This window comes from Rana temporaria, chromosome 7, assembly GCF_905171775.1.
Source record: "Rana temporaria chromosome 7, aRanTem1.1, whole genome shotgun sequence".
In the NCBI taxonomy this organism is placed as follows: domain Eukaryota; kingdom Metazoa; phylum Chordata; class Amphibia; order Anura; family Ranidae; genus Rana; species Rana temporaria.
In genome coordinates, this window is record NC_053495.1 from 115,383,277 (window position 1) to 115,404,004 (window position 20,728).

Here is a 20,728-nt window from a genome sequence, read left to right on the forward strand (position 1 = left end):
GATGTGTTGGGTTTGCGCCATACATAGTGTTTTCTTTGATGGCCAAAAAGTTCAATTTTAGGCTCATCAGATCAGAGCACCTTCCTTCATACATTTTGGGAGTCTCCCACATGCTTTTTCGCAAACTCAAAATGTGCAATTTTGTTTTTTGCTGAAAGTAATGGCTTTCTTCTGGCCATTAAGGCTAACTCTATGGAGCATATGGCTTATTGTCGTCCTATTTGCAGATACTCCAGTCGCCACCCTCTGCTCAGTGAAAACCAAGAACTGAGTAATCAGTGGTCATGTGATCACTCAGTTCTCGGCCTTAGATCTGGCATGAAACAGCTGTAACATAATATTGATGCTGCTACCATATAGGTGAGTATGATAATTTGTTTTTAAAAAACATCACTTCTCTTTTAAAAGTATAAAATGCTTTAATACAAAATATATATTTTTTAACCCACTGGATTCCTGCATACATAATAAAGGTTAACAAGGATCCGCAAAAGAACACTTAAATTAGGCAAATAAGATGTAGCACCCTGATGTTTAGGCAGGGTTGCTAGTAAATTTACCTGACAAGTATAGTTGCCTTGGCCAATTGATAGGAGATCAATTGATTCCACCCTAATTCTGGAATTGCTGCACTTCTCTCTTCTGTTACTAGACAGTCGGGTATCTGGTGGCATTAGATAAGACAAGGGCACTGAAAGGACAGATTAGGAATAGATGGAGTGTCTCAGCCATTGGGCAGGGATTTTCTTGGGTACCTTGTGTCCCCCTGCTGGGAGAGCCTATTTATTTGGGTGAGGTCAGGTGATCTGGGTTTTGAGCCATATGGATGGCTGGGTGGACTGTGTGTTGTACTGCCCCAGGCTGGCCTATCCTGGGAACATCTGGATGCTAGGCTGTCTGAGGGCCTATCCAGAAGCAAGTAAGCAGCACAGGGTTGGGACTTTGTATTCTCACCAACCGGGGACGGTGAAGAATTTGGAAACTTTGGCAGGTGTCAAGCCAGGGACCCAGCCATTGGAGGTGACGCTTACACAGCAGGCTTATGTGGCAAGCCAGGGACCAAGCAGGCCATTAGGTTGATGCTTGGGGAGTATCTGTGTGTGCCAAGCGAGGGACCCAGCAGGGACTTGGGGGTGACGCTTGAGAAAGATACTCAGTGAGAAGATTGGAAGAGCTCAGGAGATCCAGTGGCAGTGGATTAGCAGGTCTAGGTGATAGACCGGGAGTTCAGTTGAGTGAAGATGAAAAAGGAAGATTGTGGAGGAAGTGAAAGAGTTCATTACAGTCTTTGTTGGAAAACATTAAAGATTGTTGCCATAGGAGACAGCTTGTCTACACATGCAGATTTGGTGTCCGGCTGGGTGCCTTTCCCTGCATGGTTGTGTACCTATAGAAGTTTGTAGTCTGCTAATTAACATTGCAACTACTAAAGGGTGCCCTGGCCCTAACCCTCTCTCCCACAATTCTGTTTAAGAGAAAATAAATCTCTTTGCATTCATGAAGTGTCTGGCGCCCATTAATCTACCTTACATTGCACCCACCATGCCCCGTAACTAGGGGTGCGCATCTTCACTGGTCTCACGATTCGATTCGATTATGGCCCTTCCTCCCTGCAATCTTTTGCGACACATCACAGGTCCCAGAAGATTTCCTGGCTATGCAGGACAGCGCAGTTAGACATGCGTACCCGGCTGTGAAGCTGCAAGCTGTCACAGCCGGATGCTCACAGTAGTATTGCCAGTGCCGTGGACAGGCGGGGGATAGAATGAAGGGTTCGGGTGGCCACGTCACTGGATTGTGGGACAAGTAAGTGTCTTTTTCTAAAAATCTACTGGAACTCCGCTTTGAATTAAAAATAACCTCACTCCCTTAAAGTTGACTTTCACCCAAAAGTGGAACTTCCGCTTTAAGCACTCCTCGCCCTCTGACATGCCACATTTGGCATTTTTTGGGGGTGGGGAGTGTGTGTACTCTTTTTAGTGGGACGTCTTGTCCCAGCCTCCTAGGTGACTCCTCCTGTTGCCCTGCCAGTGATCTTCTAGGACACAACACATGTCCCAGAAGATTGGCTGGCCAATGGCAGTGCTGCTTGCACAGTGTGCACCCAGCCATGAAGCCGTGAGCTGTCACGGCCGGGTTCCACTGCCCACAATAGATATGATGGCGCTGGGGAGAGGAGCGTGGCTCCGTGCGGCCGCATCGATGGAACATGGGACAGGTAAGTGACAGTTTAATAAAAGTCAGCAGCTACAAAAAGTGTAGCTGCTGACTTTTAATAAACGAAAAAAACAGGTGGAACTCCGCTTTAAATAGTGCACTAATCCGGTGCACTACAGGGTATAGGAATTCACGCACGCGGCTGCTGGGAAGTCAGGAGGGATTAGAATCCACAACTGACAAACAGCCCTGTGAAGTTCCCTGTACTACTGTCTCTGTGCTGACATGTCTCTGGGCTCCCACGTTTGCATCTTCCAGCACACTAGGAGTTAACACAGTGGAATTTGCAAATGGAGAGCCGGGGAAATGTCAACACAGAGCACATGTAGGAGGTAAAGCATACTGCTGTTAAAATACCTGTTTTGTAATAAATGCCGTTATAATCCATTATGTGCTTTTTAAAATCTATGCAGCTTCATATCTCATTGCTTAGTCTGTGTATAACTGTATATGCGCTCATGTGACTGTCCGGCCCGCCTCTCACCCAGGGCCGATCCTAGGGTCACAGGCGCCTGGGTGCAGAAATATTTCTGGCACCACCACATAGGCGTGGTCATGTTACTAACCCCTCCCCTTTACAAATGTTTCTGTGGCAATGACTCAACCACAGAGATGATCCCCCACGAAGTCCTCATTACCCTGGGATCCTTACATGATCTCTTAACAATAAACAAAATACAGGAAGAGAAGCAGAGTACTTTATTGGGACCTGGAGGGGGGAGGGGGCTCTCTGATGGACACAAAGCGGGCTTCTGTTAGAGAGTCTGTTAGGAAGAGCCCCCAGACATATTAAAGACAGGAGATGGTCAGAGACTGCAGAACTGATACAGGAGACGGTCAGAGACCGCAGACTTGGTACAGGAGACGGTCAAAGACTGCAGACATAGTACAGGAGATGGTCAGAGACTGCAGACATAGTACAGGAGATGGTCAGAGACTGCAGACGTAGTACAGGAGATGGTCAGAGACTGCAGACGTAGTACAGGAGATGGTCAGAGACTGCATACACAGTACAGGAGATGGTCAGAGATGCATACACGGTACAGGAGATGATCAGAGACTGCAGACATAGTACAGGAGATGGTCAGAGACTGCAGACATAGTAAAGGAGATGGTCAGAGACCGCAGACATAGTACGGGAGATGGGCAGGGGCTGTGTATCCTATGCAATCTATCATGCCATAAAACATCTAGAGCAGGGGCAGCCCAGAGCACGTGTAAAGGGATGCTGGGGATCCCATCCCCAGCACACAGCACACTGAACACTGTGACTCACCTCGGTTCTCTCTCTGTACAGCCCAAGATATAGATGGGAGGGGGAGGCATTTCAACTGGAGTTGGTGGAGTGCAGGATCCAAGACTCCCAGTGTGAGGAATTAATTTCTGCACATCAGCACTCAGCAGCCACTGAAAACTAGAACTCTTGTGTCAGGAAGAGGAGCAGCCCCTCCCCCGAGCACTGCCAGGCTGCATGGGCTGCCCTATGCTCACACATCAGTTCTGGACGGACACACACCTATGGTCAGAACACTAGTTCTGGGCAGACAGAAACAAGGAGGGAGGGGAGAACTCTGGCACTTTGGCACCCCCACCTCTGCAGGCGCCTGGGTGAAAAGCATCCTGTGCACCCTGCCTAGGATCGGCCCTGCTCTCACCTGTCACGTCTGTCCTCGACTGTAGCTATCAGATCAGAAGAGAGGCGGGCAGGGCTGACATCAGGAGAGACGTGTGAGAAGAGAGGCAAGCCGGGTCAGGCAGTCACATGAGCGGAATATACACTGTATACACAGGGTTAATGAGGTATGAAGCGCCATATATTTTAAAAAGCACATACAGCGGTGGGCACTTAATGGATTAGAACTGCATTTATAAAGAAATATATATTTTGACAGCCGCGCTCGGAGCACTCTCCCGTGAGGGACGGGGCAAGTCGGGATGACGTCACACCCAACATCACATGCATCGATGCCGCATCGTGGGACACCTGAATCGTGATGCAGCGATTAAATTCGGCACCCCTACTCGTAACCCACTCTACACAGAAGGATGTCAGCTGTCCCTAACTCTGGAGGTCACAATTAAGCCTGGGACTTGGCTACAAAAACAATATAGTACGTTTTTAATATAATTCTATACATTGATGTATTACCTTATGTATTAATTATAACAATTGCTGTCTTGATGAAACGGTAGGTAATAAATATCTTTAATCTTTGCTGCTGGCAAACAGTAATCTGATTAGTGAAGTTGTGAAAATAGAATTTACCATTGTATTTAATTCAAATGTAATGACAATGATAATAAATTCAAATACAGTTTTTGGGATATTCTATAAGGTTTCATAAGCACCACAAATTAGATAGTTGTGGTTGTGTTATTGTATTACAATTGAAAATTCCTAACAGATATCATAATTTTCTTCCCCTGACTCCTCACCATGTCACCATGATTCAGTGGAGCTCTGCCTCTTACACTTGTTAGTCAGCCCCTTTGAATAGCTTTTGGGAAATTTGCCCAGTATGTGTTTGGATTTTTCCATTCTCTAATTGAATCACTGTGTAACCAAAATTGGGAATTAACTGTGTATCAATAAAATTGGATTTTTGGTTTACCTGTAAAATCTTTTTCTTGGAGTACATCATGGGACACAGAGCATATTTATAATCATTGCCAAAAATGTTTGAGTGTAGCCTCAGATCAAATTACTTAAATAATCATATAACATACCATCATCCAGGGTTTAATAGAAAGAGGGGCACAGGAAGATAGAATGGTCGCGGCTGCTAGTACCGCAAACCAAATTTGAACTATCACCCAGAAAAATATTTTGTATATATGGACTTTCTCGGTACTGATGACACAAGTAAATACAGTAAAAATTAATTTATTGTACATAAAAAAATCTACATTTAAAAACAGAACTTATGACAATCAACCGAAATCCGTATGGTATCTAATGTTATGAGGTGAAGTCAAAAGGAGACCTCTACCGGTTTTGCGGGAGACCGCTTCTTCAGGAGGTAATCTGTACAGCAAACAACATTGTACATGTCTAGCAGAAAACATAAAAAATTAACAAAACAACATGAGTAAATTGTGAGAGGTCAGGTATGCAATATAACATAGATCTGCTTACCACCAAATGAGTTATGCTGCTACCTTCACATGATTGAACACTGGAATAAAAAAAAACAGGATGTGTAGTTCCCTCTCAGGCTTAACCCCTACCTGTTATTCAGGGCTTCAGTTTTTGTAGCGAGTCACAAATCACAAAGTAAGAGGGGCAGGGTCTCTGTGTCCCGTGATGTTCTCCAAGAAAAGGATTTTACAGGTAAATATTTATTGCACATCACTGGATTTGATGTCTCAAATCATTGAATACAACGGTTGGGCAACAAGCCACCTTGCCCCAACCAACTAAACCGAAAAAAAAAAGTTAAAACCATACACAGCAGCCTTCAAAACATGCAGTGCAAAGGTAGTGTCCTCAGCGGCTTTAATATCCATATGGTAAAAAACTGTGTACTAGGTATGAACCAAAGACCAGGTAGCAATTGTACAGACTTTTAGCTACTGAAGCTTGATGCTAAATAGCGGAGGAAGCCCCCACCCTCCTGATAAATGAGCTGTCACCAACAATGGTAGAACATGCCCTTGACCATAAGCCTGAGTAATAAGCAGAAGTGTCCAACAAGGAAAAAACAGACTTGGGAATTGCTTGACCTTTTTTTGGGCCTTTAAGAAGCACAAAGAGGGAAGCCGATTCATGAATCACAGCAGAATAGCATAACATGAACCATATCCAAAGTGTGACAAACCTTGTTCCCTGGTGTCTGTAACTTAGGACAGAAAGATGGAAAACAATGTCCAGGTTGAGAATTAATGTAAGAAATTAACTTAGGTAAAAATCACAGCTGAGGCCTAAAACTGCCTTGTCATGGTGCAGTACCAAGAACATTTCTTTACAGATAAGAGCAGCAAATTTTGGAACCAGGAATATAAAACTTCCCCAGCCAGATGGGCTAAACAGAGATTTCTACAATACAGTCAGTGCAAGTTGAGGTTGATATCTGACCCTTGATCAAACTCAAGGTCAGTCCCAGATAAACTCCAGATTGGAGAAAAATCAGGATGAAGCCTCGTACACACGACCGAGGAACTTGACGGGAGAAACACATCGTTTTCCTCGTCGAGTTCCTTGTTAGGCTGTCGAGGAACTCGACAAGCCAATTTTCTCCATTCCCGTCAAGGAAATAGAGAACATGCTCTCTTTTTGGCTCGTCGAGTTTCTCGACAGTTTCCTAGACGAAAAAGTACACAGGACCGGTTTCCTCGGCAAAAACATATCTCCCAGCAAGTTTCTTGCTGGTTTTTGCAGAGAAACTCGGTCGTGTGTACAAGGCCTTAGACCTCTAACAAGCTTGCAAGGAGAAAACCTTCAGCCTTGCATCAAACAAAATAAGATTTCCAAGATCTGTGGACAATTTTTGGGGGAAATGTCAACTTCCAAGGCTTCAGTAGGGTAGGAATGACCAAGTCATAAACTCACCTGTTTCTCAAGACCCTGACTGTAACAGCCATGCTGTTATGCCAGAAACTGTAAATAAGGAGAGATGATTGGACCTTGAGACAAAAGGTTGGGTCGATCTGGAAGATCCATGGGTAGTCTGCCAAAATGTTTACAATGTCAGATTAACTGGTTCTCCTGGGCTAGATTAGGGTTTGAAACACCAGAATTCCTTTCACTCTAATCCTATGAAGCAGACTAGATATAAGTTTTAACAGCAGAAAAGCATTATTAGAGAAAAATGGTCCCATGGTATCAACAGGATGTCTACAACTTACAAGCCAACTTCAATGCACTGTTTAATTGGACAACTGGGTGGCAAATGAGGTTTAATGTTGATCAATGTAAAGTTATGCACTTGGGGGCTAAGAATATGCATGCATCATACATGCTACTGGGAGTACAACTGGGGGAATCCATAGTGGAGAAGGATCTGGGGGTTTTGGTAGATCATAAGCTTAATAATAGCATGCAATGTCAAGCTGCGGTTTCCAAAGTAGATTGCTTTAAAAAAGGCCTGCATTCTTTCCTTAATGTACATAATATAACTGGGTACTGATATTTATAGGTAAAGCTGATCCAGGGAAAATCTGATTGCCTTTTGGGGAATCAGGAAGAAATGTTTTCCCCTGCTGTAGCAAATTGGATCATGCTTTGCTGGGGGTTTTCACCTCTGGATCAACTGTGGGTGAAGGATTGTGTAAAAGGGATTGTATGTTTGATTTTTTTTTTTTTTTTATTGGTTGAACTAGATGGACTTGTCATTTTTCAACCTGAATAATTATGTAACTATGTAACAGAGCATCCTCTAAAACAAATGAGGATCCCTGGCCTTGGAGGTGAAGTTGTCTAGCTTTGCATTAAACCTGGACACCAGAAGGTCCATGTAACATAGGCAACGGACAGCAAGGTAATTTGGAGTTCTGCCCAAACAGTATGATTCCCTGGACCTAGAGATTGTCCAGAATTCCCCTTTAGTCTGTTAGTTAGGACCCTCCAGTATAAAAGGAAAAACAATTTTCGCATCTCCAGCATCCATCTAAAAATCCACAAATCTGAAGACAGTCTCATGTTGAGGTTTGATAACAGCGAGGGATCCCTCTTGTTCCATTCTACTTAAACATTCAGTTGGAGGAGCCTGAAATTAACACTGTGCAAATGGCACTAGATCAAAGGAGGCTACCAATTTTCCCAGAACCCTCATGCAAAAGCAAATTGAGGGCATTTTCTTCAGCAAGAGTCTTGAGTAAGGCCACCTGAGCCCTAGGAACAATACATATGTACCTAGGGAGGAAACCTGCAAATTATCCAGGGTCAGGCCTAAATAATCCAACCATTTGGGCTGGGACTAAGGCTAACTTCTGTAAATTCAGATCTCAGCCGACCCTCTTCAGAGAGTGTACTGTATGAGACACATTTGTCTCCAGCAGTGAAGCAGATTTTTCCCTCGGAAATAAGTTGTCCAGGTATCCAGGAGTACCCTGTGTATGCAGTAGCTCCAGAATGGAGGACAGGCCAAATGGCTGGGTTATAATCTTAAGATGGTGGTCCTCCCATGCAATCGCAGAACCAGTGGGGAAACTGGAAAGTCAGAACATACAGGAAATCATCCACTAATGTCAGGAAACTCACTGTTGGAGAGAGGTCACCACAGACCACACTAATTCTATTCAGAACTTCCGCAGTCACAAAAAACGTATTGGGTTTTCATGATTAAGTCACGAGACACGTGACGTAACGACGTAGGGATTCGGGACCACGTGACACCACCGCAAGCCGGAGGCCATCAGAGATACGTAAGACGGCGCTGTGAACGCCGCATCCCATGTTTACTTTTTGCCTATGTCACTTTGAATAGATGTAAGAGTCCATTTTTATACTTGAATAAAGCCCCCCCTTTTTTACTTACTTCACCATTGGTGGCATCTGTTTTTCTCTCTCTCTCCCCCCCTTGCTCTTGTTGAGCATTGAGCACCTGCATAGATCTGCCATTCATTCTGAGATCAGAGTCAGCTACAGAGGCAAGGGACCACTAAAGAGGATATTTTTGGGAAGCATTCTGATGCTCATTTCTGGATACGCTTACACCCATGCTACATGCCTATATCCTACTTCATTAAGGTGAGAGTTTTGAGAGACTGGTTATGGATATCTCTTTATCTGTACTGTGATTCACTTACAGCCTTTTTTGAAGATTATCCATTGGTGCCTATTATAGGTTTCCTCAGTTAAAGGACATTTTCTCTGCATTTACAGTAGGACACTGTTCATATCTATTTATTTATTGGTTCTCCTGGGTTTTTCACTGCCTTTGCTACCATAATATTTATATTATGGTACATAATATTACTGTTTATTTTATGTGATGTCACATTTATCACTAGTTTATACTAGTTGTTGCTAGTTTGGAAGGTTATTGTGCTGTTCACTTTATTAGCCTTGCCACAGTGTGTAGTGCTTATCACTTTTTTTACATTTTATCTTTTTGGTGAACACTACTAGATATAGCTGCTTCCACGTTACTTGTTTTCAGCTTCATTTACTTTCACATTGACCTACTCCCAGTAGCGCAATAGTTTCACCCACTTTATTTCTTAGTTATTCACAAATTTTCACGTTTGCGGAACAAATTATGTTAGTTTCTATTGACTTCTATGGGGAAACTTGCTTTGATATGCAAGAGCTTTGGATTACAAGCATTCTCCTGGAACAGATTACTCTCGTAATCCAAGGTTCCACTGTACCTTGTTAATGGCAGCCTTCCACCCGTACACTGGAGGGGATTGTGATTTCCATTTTAACAGATTTGTGTAGTGGTACAGTAAGTGTCAATATTATCAGTAATGCCCAGAAGATAGATAAGAGGATCAACAGGCAGGGTAAGATGTTCCATAGAATTTACAATGCTAATAAACACTCTCCAATATTCTTACAGCACTGGGACACACCCCAAAAAACATAGAGAAAGGTACCTATTTCTATGTTACATTTGGGGTACATAGGGTCCAGTTGTGGATAAATAGTAGCTAAGCTCTGTGGAGTATAGTATACCCAAAGCAAAAAAAGTTAAACAAAATCTATCCTTGGCTTCATCTTCTAACCTTTTGTAATAAAATGTGGTATTATATTTTTTTAACAAGTGCCTAATGTCTCTAAAAGTTACAATTTAAAGTCCATTTTTTTATATACCTTTCCACACCACCCCCATTTCTTTGGCCAGGTGGTCTGAGTGGTTTTGGATATTATTTGATTAGGGACGGTACCTATGGAGAAGGATGTATATAAGACATGAACCTGTCCTTTTGTTTTACCTAGTGGCGGTACATCCATAAAGGGCGCACGGGCGCCACCCCCTCTCTCCTGCCACCTCTCTATCACCATAGATAGATTCATGCATGCACCCTATTCAGGTGCCCAACCCCTTTTTGAGCACTGGGTACCTGAATTACAGTGCCGGGGGTGTTTTTTGGAAGCACCTGATTAGAGCCATAGACTCTAATAGGCGTCCAAAAAGGTGAACAGCGGGCGCCATGCTGGGCGCTTGCTATTCACTCAGCGTTGTGTTAGGAAAGTGATATTCGCTTTCCTAACATTGACCCTCGCCTCTCAGTCAATCAGGTGCTCAGGTCTGTTACCTGATTGACTGAAATGATAGGCGCTGTGATTGGACGTCACCTATCAGGTGTCCAATCATAGCACAGGACGGGAAGAGAGGACAGGGGAAGACATCAAGAAGGGTGAAGGACACCACCGCCGTCATCCACTGCCCCACCGAGACAAGGTAAGTGCCGAACGGGCAGGGGATGCACACTGGCAGCAATTGGTGGGCACAGTAGCAGCAATTGATAGGCACCCTGGCAGCAGTTGATGGGCACAGCAGCGGCAGTTGATGGACACACTGGCAGCAGTTGATGGACACACTGGCAGCAGTTAATGGACACAGTAGTGGCAGTTGATGGGCACAGTAGGGGCAGTTGATGGGCACAGTAGCAGCAATTGATGGGCACAGTAGCAGCAATTGATAGGCACACTGGCAGCAGTTGATGGGCAAAGTAGTGGCAATTGATGGGCACAGTAGCGGCAATTGATGGCCACACTGGCAGCAATTCATGGGCACAGTGTTAGCAATTGATTGGCACACTGACAGCAATTGATGGACACAGTAGCGGAAATTGATGAGCACACTGGCAGGAATTGATGGGAACACTGGCAGCACAGTGGCTGCGTTTGATGGAACAGTGGCTGCAATTGATGTGTTTGTTTTTCAGTTTGTTTGCGCCCCTCCCCCCCTCCCCAAAGAAAAAAAAACATTTTGAGCACCAGTCGCCACTGGTTTTACCAGATGTTTCAGAATTTTTTCATTTCCAATTCATTATACTAGTAATTTTGCCTGGCAACTTTAAATGGCTCCTCAGATTATTTACTAAAGCTGCTGGTTTCTTGAGGTTGCATTCCTTCATGGTAGTTCAGATGATATCATATTTATTTCCTGTTCAGAAGCTTTAAGTAAATTTCTAAAAGTCTGAGATTGATTGTGAGCGAGATGGAATGCTATCTAGAAATCATTGCCAATCAGAAGAACCCCATTCCCTTTGGATTTAAAACTTTCAAGAACCTGGGAAGAAAATTACTTTAAAAGGGTGTTGTAGGATTTAATGGCATTATCTTGTCACTATAAATATTTTATGCACACAGAGAAATGAATCTTTGCCCTCATAAATTAACTGTGTTTGAGATAAATAATTAAAACATAAACCTGTTTTTGAACTTATAAAAGGTGCCGATTCTTAACCATTTCTTTGCTAGACTGACCTGAATACATGCTATACTGTTTTAGAAGTCTAACATCCCACTCCCTTTGTCTTTAACGTATTCAGGTTTATTTTCTATCTTAGTAAAACCCTAAAAAAGGTACATTTATTATTTTGAAACCACAGTTATAACCAGTTGACAACTTAAAACATTTTAAGCCTTACCTTATTTTAGCCAAGGTGCAAACATTTTATAATACCTACCCGCATTCTCAATGTTGAAGTATGTGCCGCATCTGCAGTTCTCATAAAGTCCTGTAACTGCCAAAGCTTATTTCACATGTTAAGCATATACAAGGGAATAATGATCACAGCAGGATAATACACCCCATGTTTAAATTGGAGCTCGAGTCACCTTAGTAATTAATTTTTTAAAACATCCCCACTATTCTCTTTACTTGTACACAGTTCTGGGACAAGGTAATCTAGAGCCTAGGGCGACCATGCAAAATTGAGCCCCCCCCCCAAGATGTATGATTATGTGTCAGCACTAATCTGTATACTCCCCTCTAAGAATATATTCCCACTTCCCCCCAGTACAAATCCACCCCCTGCTGAAATCCCCCCTCCTGGCACAAATATGTGTCCCTCCCCCCCAGTTCAAATCCTCTCTCTCCCTATATGCCACCAGTGCAAATCCCCCCGCCCCCCAAAAAAACTTTCCCTCCTAGCACACCTCCTCTACCCCTCACATTTCCCCTCTAAGCACAAATCCTCTCCCCCACTCCAAATCCCCCTTCTAGCACACATCCTATACCCCCCCATCTCCCCTACTAGCATAAATCCCCCCCAATACATTTTTGATCTCAGCACACATTCACACACCCCCTTCCCCACCATGTTACCACAAACCCCCCAAATCTCCCCTCCCAACACAAATTCCCCAAATCACTACTTCTAGCACACCTTACCAAATTTCCCCTCCTAGAACAATTCTTACCCCCCTTCCACTCCCAACACAAATTTCCTCCCCTGAATCTTCTCTTGGTGCCCCCCCCACCTTACATGATACCACAGTGCCCAGGGCAGCTTGCCCACCTCTTGTCCTGGCCCTGCTTGTACAATAACGTAAGGGATACTCTTACAAATGTAATCATTCTTTTTACTTATAACTCTGTCATTACTCACAAGATACTGGCAGGCAGGCAGTGACCATTTATGATGGGGGCATCTAAAGTCCTCTCCTGTTTAGTTCTGGGATTCCGTGCAACTGGCTATCCAGCATGCACCTCCCAAACTCGCGTCTGCACAGTAATGTCACTGTACGGCGCACTATGTTTACAGGTTGCCATAGCAATGGCAGTGGAAGTTCCCGCCCATTGTTATGGTAACCTGACAATCAACACAGAAACCAGAAGGAAGGTGTATACCATAGTTTCAATATACTGCAAGATTTCACCATTAGGTTTCCCGAGAACTCCTGGGATAAATGGTGCCCATATCCCAGGAGTCAATGGGAATCGCCTTATGAGGAAATCACCTAGGTGGCCGGGACCAGAAGTGCCATCTGTATACAGCTATCAAAGTATCAAAGGTATTTACGAAAAATAAAAATGATATCCATTTATAACTTTACTGCATCTGATCTAAGCAACATGTAAAAATGGGTGGAACTCCGCTTTAAACTGCACCCTGGACTTATGCCGCATACACACGATCGGTTTGTCTGATGAAAACGATCTGATGGACCGTTTTCACCAGACCAAACCAATCGTGTGTGGGCCCCATCGCTTATTTATCCATTGATTCAAAAAAATGGAACTTGCTTTAAAATTATCTGATGGATACCTAACCGATAGATAAAAAACGATTGTCTGTAGGCACGTCCATCGGTTAAAAATCCATGCATTCTCAGAATCAAGTCGACGCATGCTTGGAAGCATTGAACTTTTTTTCAGCATGTCGTCGTGTTTTACGTCACCACGTTCTGACACGATCGTTTTTTTTTTACCGATGGTATGTAGGCACGACTGACCATCAGTCAGCTTAATCCGATAACTGATGGAAAAATCCATCAGAACGTTTTCATAGGATGGACCGATCGTGTGTACATGGCATATAACCCACTGCTAGCTTCTGATCTAGGTGGAGCAAACAACAAATACTGGGTCCTTATACTTATTTAAGATGGTGAACTGATTCACTGAAGTTATAGGGATGAGTTTTGGATTTAGGTCAATATGAGTTAGACCCAAACCCAAGTAATTTATGGTTACAGAAAATGGTGAAATAATGCAGTCGTTTGCATCTCTTGCAACCAGTTACCAACCATGCATTTCCTGTTCCCTAAAATTATGCTCAGGTGTCATAGAAGAACCAAAAAAAAGGGATTGCTGAAAACTGTTATATGTACAGTGAGACAGAAACACATTCAGCGTACGTTGGACAGACCCAGAGCATATAGGGAAAGATCACAGAGTTATTGTAATGTAGCACTACCCCCGAAGGAGCTGCTGGTTTAGATTTGGGCCTGCACTCTGCCTGTCAACCCCTGAAGTTTGGCTCGATCCCCACCTTGGCACAACTGGACAATAATATGATTGTGGAACGCAGCTGGCAATGAGGGAACCTCAATGATACCACACAATAATAAATGCAGTTAATTATTGTTACCTTGATGTTAGTCACCTGCCACTCAGCTGCAATAGACAGAATTCCACACAGATATAGCTTAACCAGTGGTAAAATATTTGCTGAGCATAAAAGAAATGGAACAAAGGTTACACAAATTGCATTGACTACACACAGCTCCCTGTAAAAGTCAATGGGACGCAACTGGTTCAGAATTTCTTTGTCATAGGAACCAAATAACATAACCTGGGGTCAGACCCGAGTGGGTGTATGGTGAAGGAATCTCCCAATGCAATGACATCAGCACTGGGACACCTATCTACCAAATCCCACACAACCCGCCCGAACAGTAAAATAACAAGTGATGCAAGCAGTTATATCAAACACATAAGTTCACAACTGTATGGCTCCCTCTAGTGAACAGCTCAACTGGTGTGTGTCCCGCCGCGGCAACTCCTGGGAACAGGAGGTATAGACACCAGAGAGGGACACATAATGTTGCCCCTGTACAAATATTTAGTAAAACCTCATCTGGAATATGCAGTTCAGTTTTGGGCACCTGTTCACATTTAAGTACCAACATGTGTGGACTCATTCCACATTTTGGGTACGCTGCCTAAAGCTGGGTATACACTAGAAGCTATGAGGTCGGAGCTGCTGTACTAAACATGCAACGTTAGTTTAGCAAACTTCCCCCTGAGCTGCTGTGTTCTGACAGGGGGCTGTCTCTAGCCTTTAGATTGGTTGTGGCCACTACTCTCACTCATCAATTCAGGCTTATTACTGCTGGATAAAAAAATATATATATTTCTTTAAACTTATACTGCATCAGATTGGGCTAGTGCTTATTGGGTGTTTAAATTTGGAGCAAATGTATGATTTTTCCTGCATAGTTACATTGGCAAAGCCTGGATCTACGGTATGTCCTGTGGTGAGACGCTGTCTTTCTGTAGGGTAACCACAAGGTGTTGCTTGCATGCTACTGCCCCTGTTTAGACACTGTCACTTTTTTCAGTGAATGTAAGGTGTTCTCTGATTGGACGGGGTAGAGAGGAGGGTAAGTGATGTCACAAAACCCATCTAGTCTGATCAGAGAAAGAATTGTATTCATAAAAAAAAAGACAATCTCTAAATAGCAGCACTACTAAAACCATAAGGCTGCTGCTATTATTGGCAACAACTACAGTAATTTGCAGTATACATGGGGGTCAGTCAGGTATGAAATTGGTTAAAGTAGATGGAATTGTGCCTTTTTTCAACCTAACTATGTAGCTATGGGATATGTAAACTTACATTGGTCCAAGCTGGACCAATGTAAATATAAAATACATTTTTTACCTAAACTTCAGCTTTAAGCCAAGCTATAATGTAAAAGCAAAGAGATCCAAATAAATAAACATGGTAAAACATGGTAAATTATGTATATGATGCCGAAATAGGATGTTGTTGATGCTGTCTGTGGAAATCATACTGTTCTGTAAGACTACATGCAGCTTAAAAGCATTGTGTTTTTTCCATATTGCCATTGTAGTGTAAAAAATATTCTCTATGTTAAATTATAGTTTTTTAAATGTATCCTTGCTTTGCTGCATGTCCCCCCATGCCAATGCCCAAATCCCCATGACTTTTGTTTGGAACCCCTTGCCTATTAGCCTTAAACATGGCCAGAACTGTTTTTTTATCCCCCTCTTTCCCCCCCATATATTTCAATGAGGTTTGGCTTTAAGTTAGCAATTTTCGGAATTTATGATGAGTTTCATAAATGGCCCATGAGCTGAACCGATGCACATTCACTTATCCTTTAGGCTACTTTCACAATGAGTTTTTGCGGTGATATTCGGCTGCTGGAAGGGCACTTTTTTAACGCCCGCTAGCGGCTGAAAAAGGGTTAAAACCGCCCGCAATGCGGTACGGCTGGGCTGCCCATTGATTTTAATCACCGCTCCTACGGTGCCTCAAAGATGCGGTAAGCAGGACTTTTTTTACTGTCCTGCCAGCGCACACTGGAGTGAAAGAGGGGCTCTTTCGGGGCGCTTTGCAGGCTCAAATCAAGTCAAATAAACCTAAGCCACAGCCTATAACTTCTTTCTCACTGAGAATCGCCCTCTTGTTCCAAATTTTGTTGCTAGGTGGGAAAGAGAGCTGGAGCATGCCACTGGGTATTTTGTCTGAAAGAAGGCATTAGTTTTTGCCCACAAAATGTCAATTTCCTCGAAAGCTCAGAAAATAAATTTTAGGATCTTGTCCAGGAGGTATGCTCGCCTATCTGTTATTCATAAAAGGAATTCCCCCTTGCTGATAATTGCTTGCTCTGGTCCTCTGAAGAAGGTACAATGTCACATGTACAGTATGAGGACATGCCCTTTTATTATACCCTTTTTAGAACAGATTCTCCAACTATATAACAAGCTCCTTAAAATACCTTACTGAGTATGAAACCAGGATATAAAAGCAAATTAAACAAGGATTTTTTGCATAATTTCTTGACTGCAGCCTTCACCATCATTGCTGGACATTGAGTATGCTTCAGCTATAGATGTGTGAATTAGATTCCATTCATCAGATGGAAACGGATGCTATCCCAGAACAGGGATTTTACCAATATATATGTAATTACTTTGTCTACCTGAATGGACTACAGAAGTAATACAAGGGCAACTCAATCTTTTTGAACCTATGGATGACAGGTTTCCATTAGTAATGAGATGAAAATACTTAGATTTGTTTTGGCGAACATTAATAAACTTTGGATTTGGAATCTGAACCCCTTTAAAATCAATATTAATGGCCATTTTCAAAACTAAAAGTCAAGGGATTGACAAAGGGCATGGGGGACCAAGCATTTACATAGGGGACATTTACCAAATACATTTTTTTTTAATTATCGTTCAACATGAAGTAAATGTATTAAAGCATCCAAGAGGGCAACATAAAAAAATATGCAATTCAGTTAAATAAAAAGCTTGGGGATACCTTAAGGCTGCATGGGAAATTACAGAACATTATGACTCTCAGTGACAATGTCATTGACTCAGTATTCTGCCATCACATACATTGCATATCTATCCATTTACTTTACTTTTACCTAATTGCTTGGCTTACATACAACAGCAACCCAAAGTTTATTGAGAAATCAACAAACCAAACAAAAAAAAAAAACTTCCAGAGAGTCCATACAGAATCCAATGCACTAAGATAAGCCTATATGCCTGAAAAAGGGCTCTGGCAGCTGGCACTTATATCCTGTACCACTAATAAAGGATACCTAGGATACAAGGCTTGTGATCTAAAGGTATATCTATATGAAACGCATTTGTAATAGTTGACACAATTGTATCCCAGTGCGACGGACCACCGAGATATAGCTTCTCCCATTCTAGAACAGGAACCATGTATTATAGCTGAGAATTGCATCCAAGAACTAGACAACACTAGCTTAGCTGCAAACTGGAACTAACTTTATTGTAAATTCACACAGAATTTATGCCACACAAAATCAGATAAGAGCTTGATCACATTATCCTAAACAATGCAAACTTTAAACAGTAAAATCATCAGTAAATCTAACAGTACATCTAATTAACAGCTAGCAGCTAACAGTAGCCTAATTAAATGGTGACCTAATTAACCAAGACATGCCTCGGTTAGTCAGGGAGTGTCCAACCCAGACAGTCCGGCAACAGATTTCAATAATCAGCTTTCTTTTTACAGTCCATCCATTATCCATCTTCTCACTGAGTTTCAAGTTGGCAAAGACCATCATGGCTTCCTTGACTGTTAAATGTGGTAATAGCATGTCATCTTGCATTATATAACAGGACATCTTCCTGAATACTCGTAGCTGCCTCAAATGCCAGAGCCTATAGTCCATGGGTCTTCAAACTATGGCCCTCCAGTTGTTGAGGAACTACAATTCCCATCATGCCTAGTCATGTCTGTGAATGTCAGAGTTTTACAATGCCTCATGGGATGTGTAGTTCCGCAACAGCTGGAGGGCCGTAGTTTGAGGATCCCTGCTATAGTCAGTAGGAAATGGGCTACCCTGCAGCCCCTTCCAAAAGTCCCGGTCCCAGTTGGGTCTGTCACACCCAATATTTGTGAAGCCACAGTAAGTGTATAAGATCTCCCCTATCTCTGCAACACTTAGGGCATGTCCGGGCAGGGCGTAAGCCCATAGTATGCAATTTTAGAGGAGTGCAATGTACTCTTAATAGAATGTAAAGTTGTGATAATTTATGCAACACATTCATAAAGTATAGGCGTACAGCCTCTGAGGCTTCCTCCCATTGGTCCTCAGAGAGTTCACCCACAACCTTCTCCCATCTTTCCATCACTGAGCTAAGAAAATGTTCAAGGTAATAAGCTAAAAGCATGGCATAGCATCTGGAGAAGCAACCCAATTTGATTGATTTCCTCCCAAAAGAAAGTTGTGGTAGGTAGCTCTTACCAAAAGGTTTTTTTTGTGTAGCAGTAATAATTAACCTCCCTAGCGGTATGATTATTTCTGATTTTAGGTGCTGAAAGCGGTACCATTATTTGCAAGGAAATTTTGCGTTTTATACTGTAGGCCTGTAATTTTTAGGAATAACTCACTTAAATCTGACCAAACAAGAGTCTAGTAGGCATCCCGGGTATGATTTTTTTTAAAAAACAAAATCATAAATTATAATATAATAAATAATTATAAATAATTATAACAAATAATAATATAATTATAATAAAAATTATTCAATAATGTAATCAACTCAAAATCACTAAAATTTGCAGTTGCAGAATTGTCGCTGTCATTACTTTTATTTTTTTATGATGAATTTCCCCACAAATCGCTATCGCTCAATTCTGCAAGTGATTATAATTTATTATCGCTGTTTTCTAGCTGGTCTAAAACCACTTTTGACATAAAGGGACACTTTTGGTTGCTATGGACAATCTACAGTTTCCAGGCAGAAAGAACAGTTTTTATTATATAAAAGTACACGCAGGACACTGGGCAGACCACTAGGGACAAGGGGATTGTGTATTTTTTACATACAGTACTGTAATCTGTAAGATTACAATATACTGTATGTATTGTGTTTATTTACTTTTTTGAATTTGGCGCCGTTCTCTGCCCCCGTGCTTTGTAACGGCGCAGGGAATGGAGCTCGGCGGCACACTGTGAATCGAGCGAGGAGATACCGCTTGATCACACAGCGCGGCGGCATCGCAGGATCCAGGGACAAGGTAAGTAAACCCTGCCTGTGGCTGCTGCAAGGCGATCCCGAGTCTGGCTCGGGGTTACCGCTTTTGGTAATGAAATACCACCCCGAGCCAGACTCGGGAATACCGCCAGGGGGGTTAAGTGTTGGAATTGTAAGGTATCATATAAACATCATATAAATTGCCAAACAGGGTTAAAATAATTACCAAAGCTTATTGTGATTTTCTGTTCAGTAACACACTGTATTGTGTACAAACCACAAACCCACACTACAGAACTGAGGCAGATGTTATGCCAAACAAAAATCACAATGCCGTGTTTCAAAGACAAAAGCAAACATTTTCACACAGTAGCTGGAGGGCATGCAAGCCGTTTGATTGAGACCCAGGGCAGCAATGTAACCATTTTTTTCCATGGGTTAAATAGGGTATGATATTAAAAACATAGAAAATGGTTTTCTCAGATGGTAGACCAAAACAATTGTAAAATTCGATGCAGATATTTTAAAGCCTTTTTGCTTTGAGACCGCAGGCCACACCTGCCCACCACTGTATTCCCCAGATACAATCATATAGCAGAATAAAACACAGATACAGTATTTTGACAGAAAAAGGCACTTTGTTGGTTTACAATTTTCGTAACAACAAAATATATGAATCCAATATTTGGATGAAATGAAACATATAGCAGATTTTTGCCCAGTTGTCAGAACTCGGGCAGCTTAAACTTTATTAAACAAAGAAATACGTCCCCTCCGGACCCATCCACACAAAAATGCTCTCGACGGAGAAGGAGGAAGGGAGCTCTTTCCACTGTAGTCCTGGCCACTGCAAAAGGAAGGAGAGACCCTCTGAAGCCCTTTTATCAAATCCCAAGGGAATTCCAGAATCTTCCAGGAATTTCCATTGGACCCACCTGGATACTTAATTTAAATATTTAAAGTAACAGTACACCCACCATCATTTACATCAATAATCATATAAATATTGAAACAAACAGGGTTGGGTTGCCGCCATCCCAAGAAAGTGGGCTCCAATCTTTTTTAGGACACTGATCATGGAAATACTGTACCAGTTTGTACCCCATCTAGAAATTCTGTTTGAACAGACTTTAAAAAAAAAAGAGATTCAGCAGGCATTTAGCATCCTTAACTGCTTAACTCCCCTTTAAGAGGCTTCTAATATCAGGAGGCAGTGCGGGGTTTCTGATCATGTGACTGCCATGATTGGCTGTCACAGTGGTCACATGATTGGAAAGCTCCCAATCGCCAGTGGAGATCGGGAGCTTTTCGTTAGCAATGGTGCCGGAACTGCGCAGGGTGCACGCTTTTGGCACAACTTGGTTTACGTTCTGGTACACATA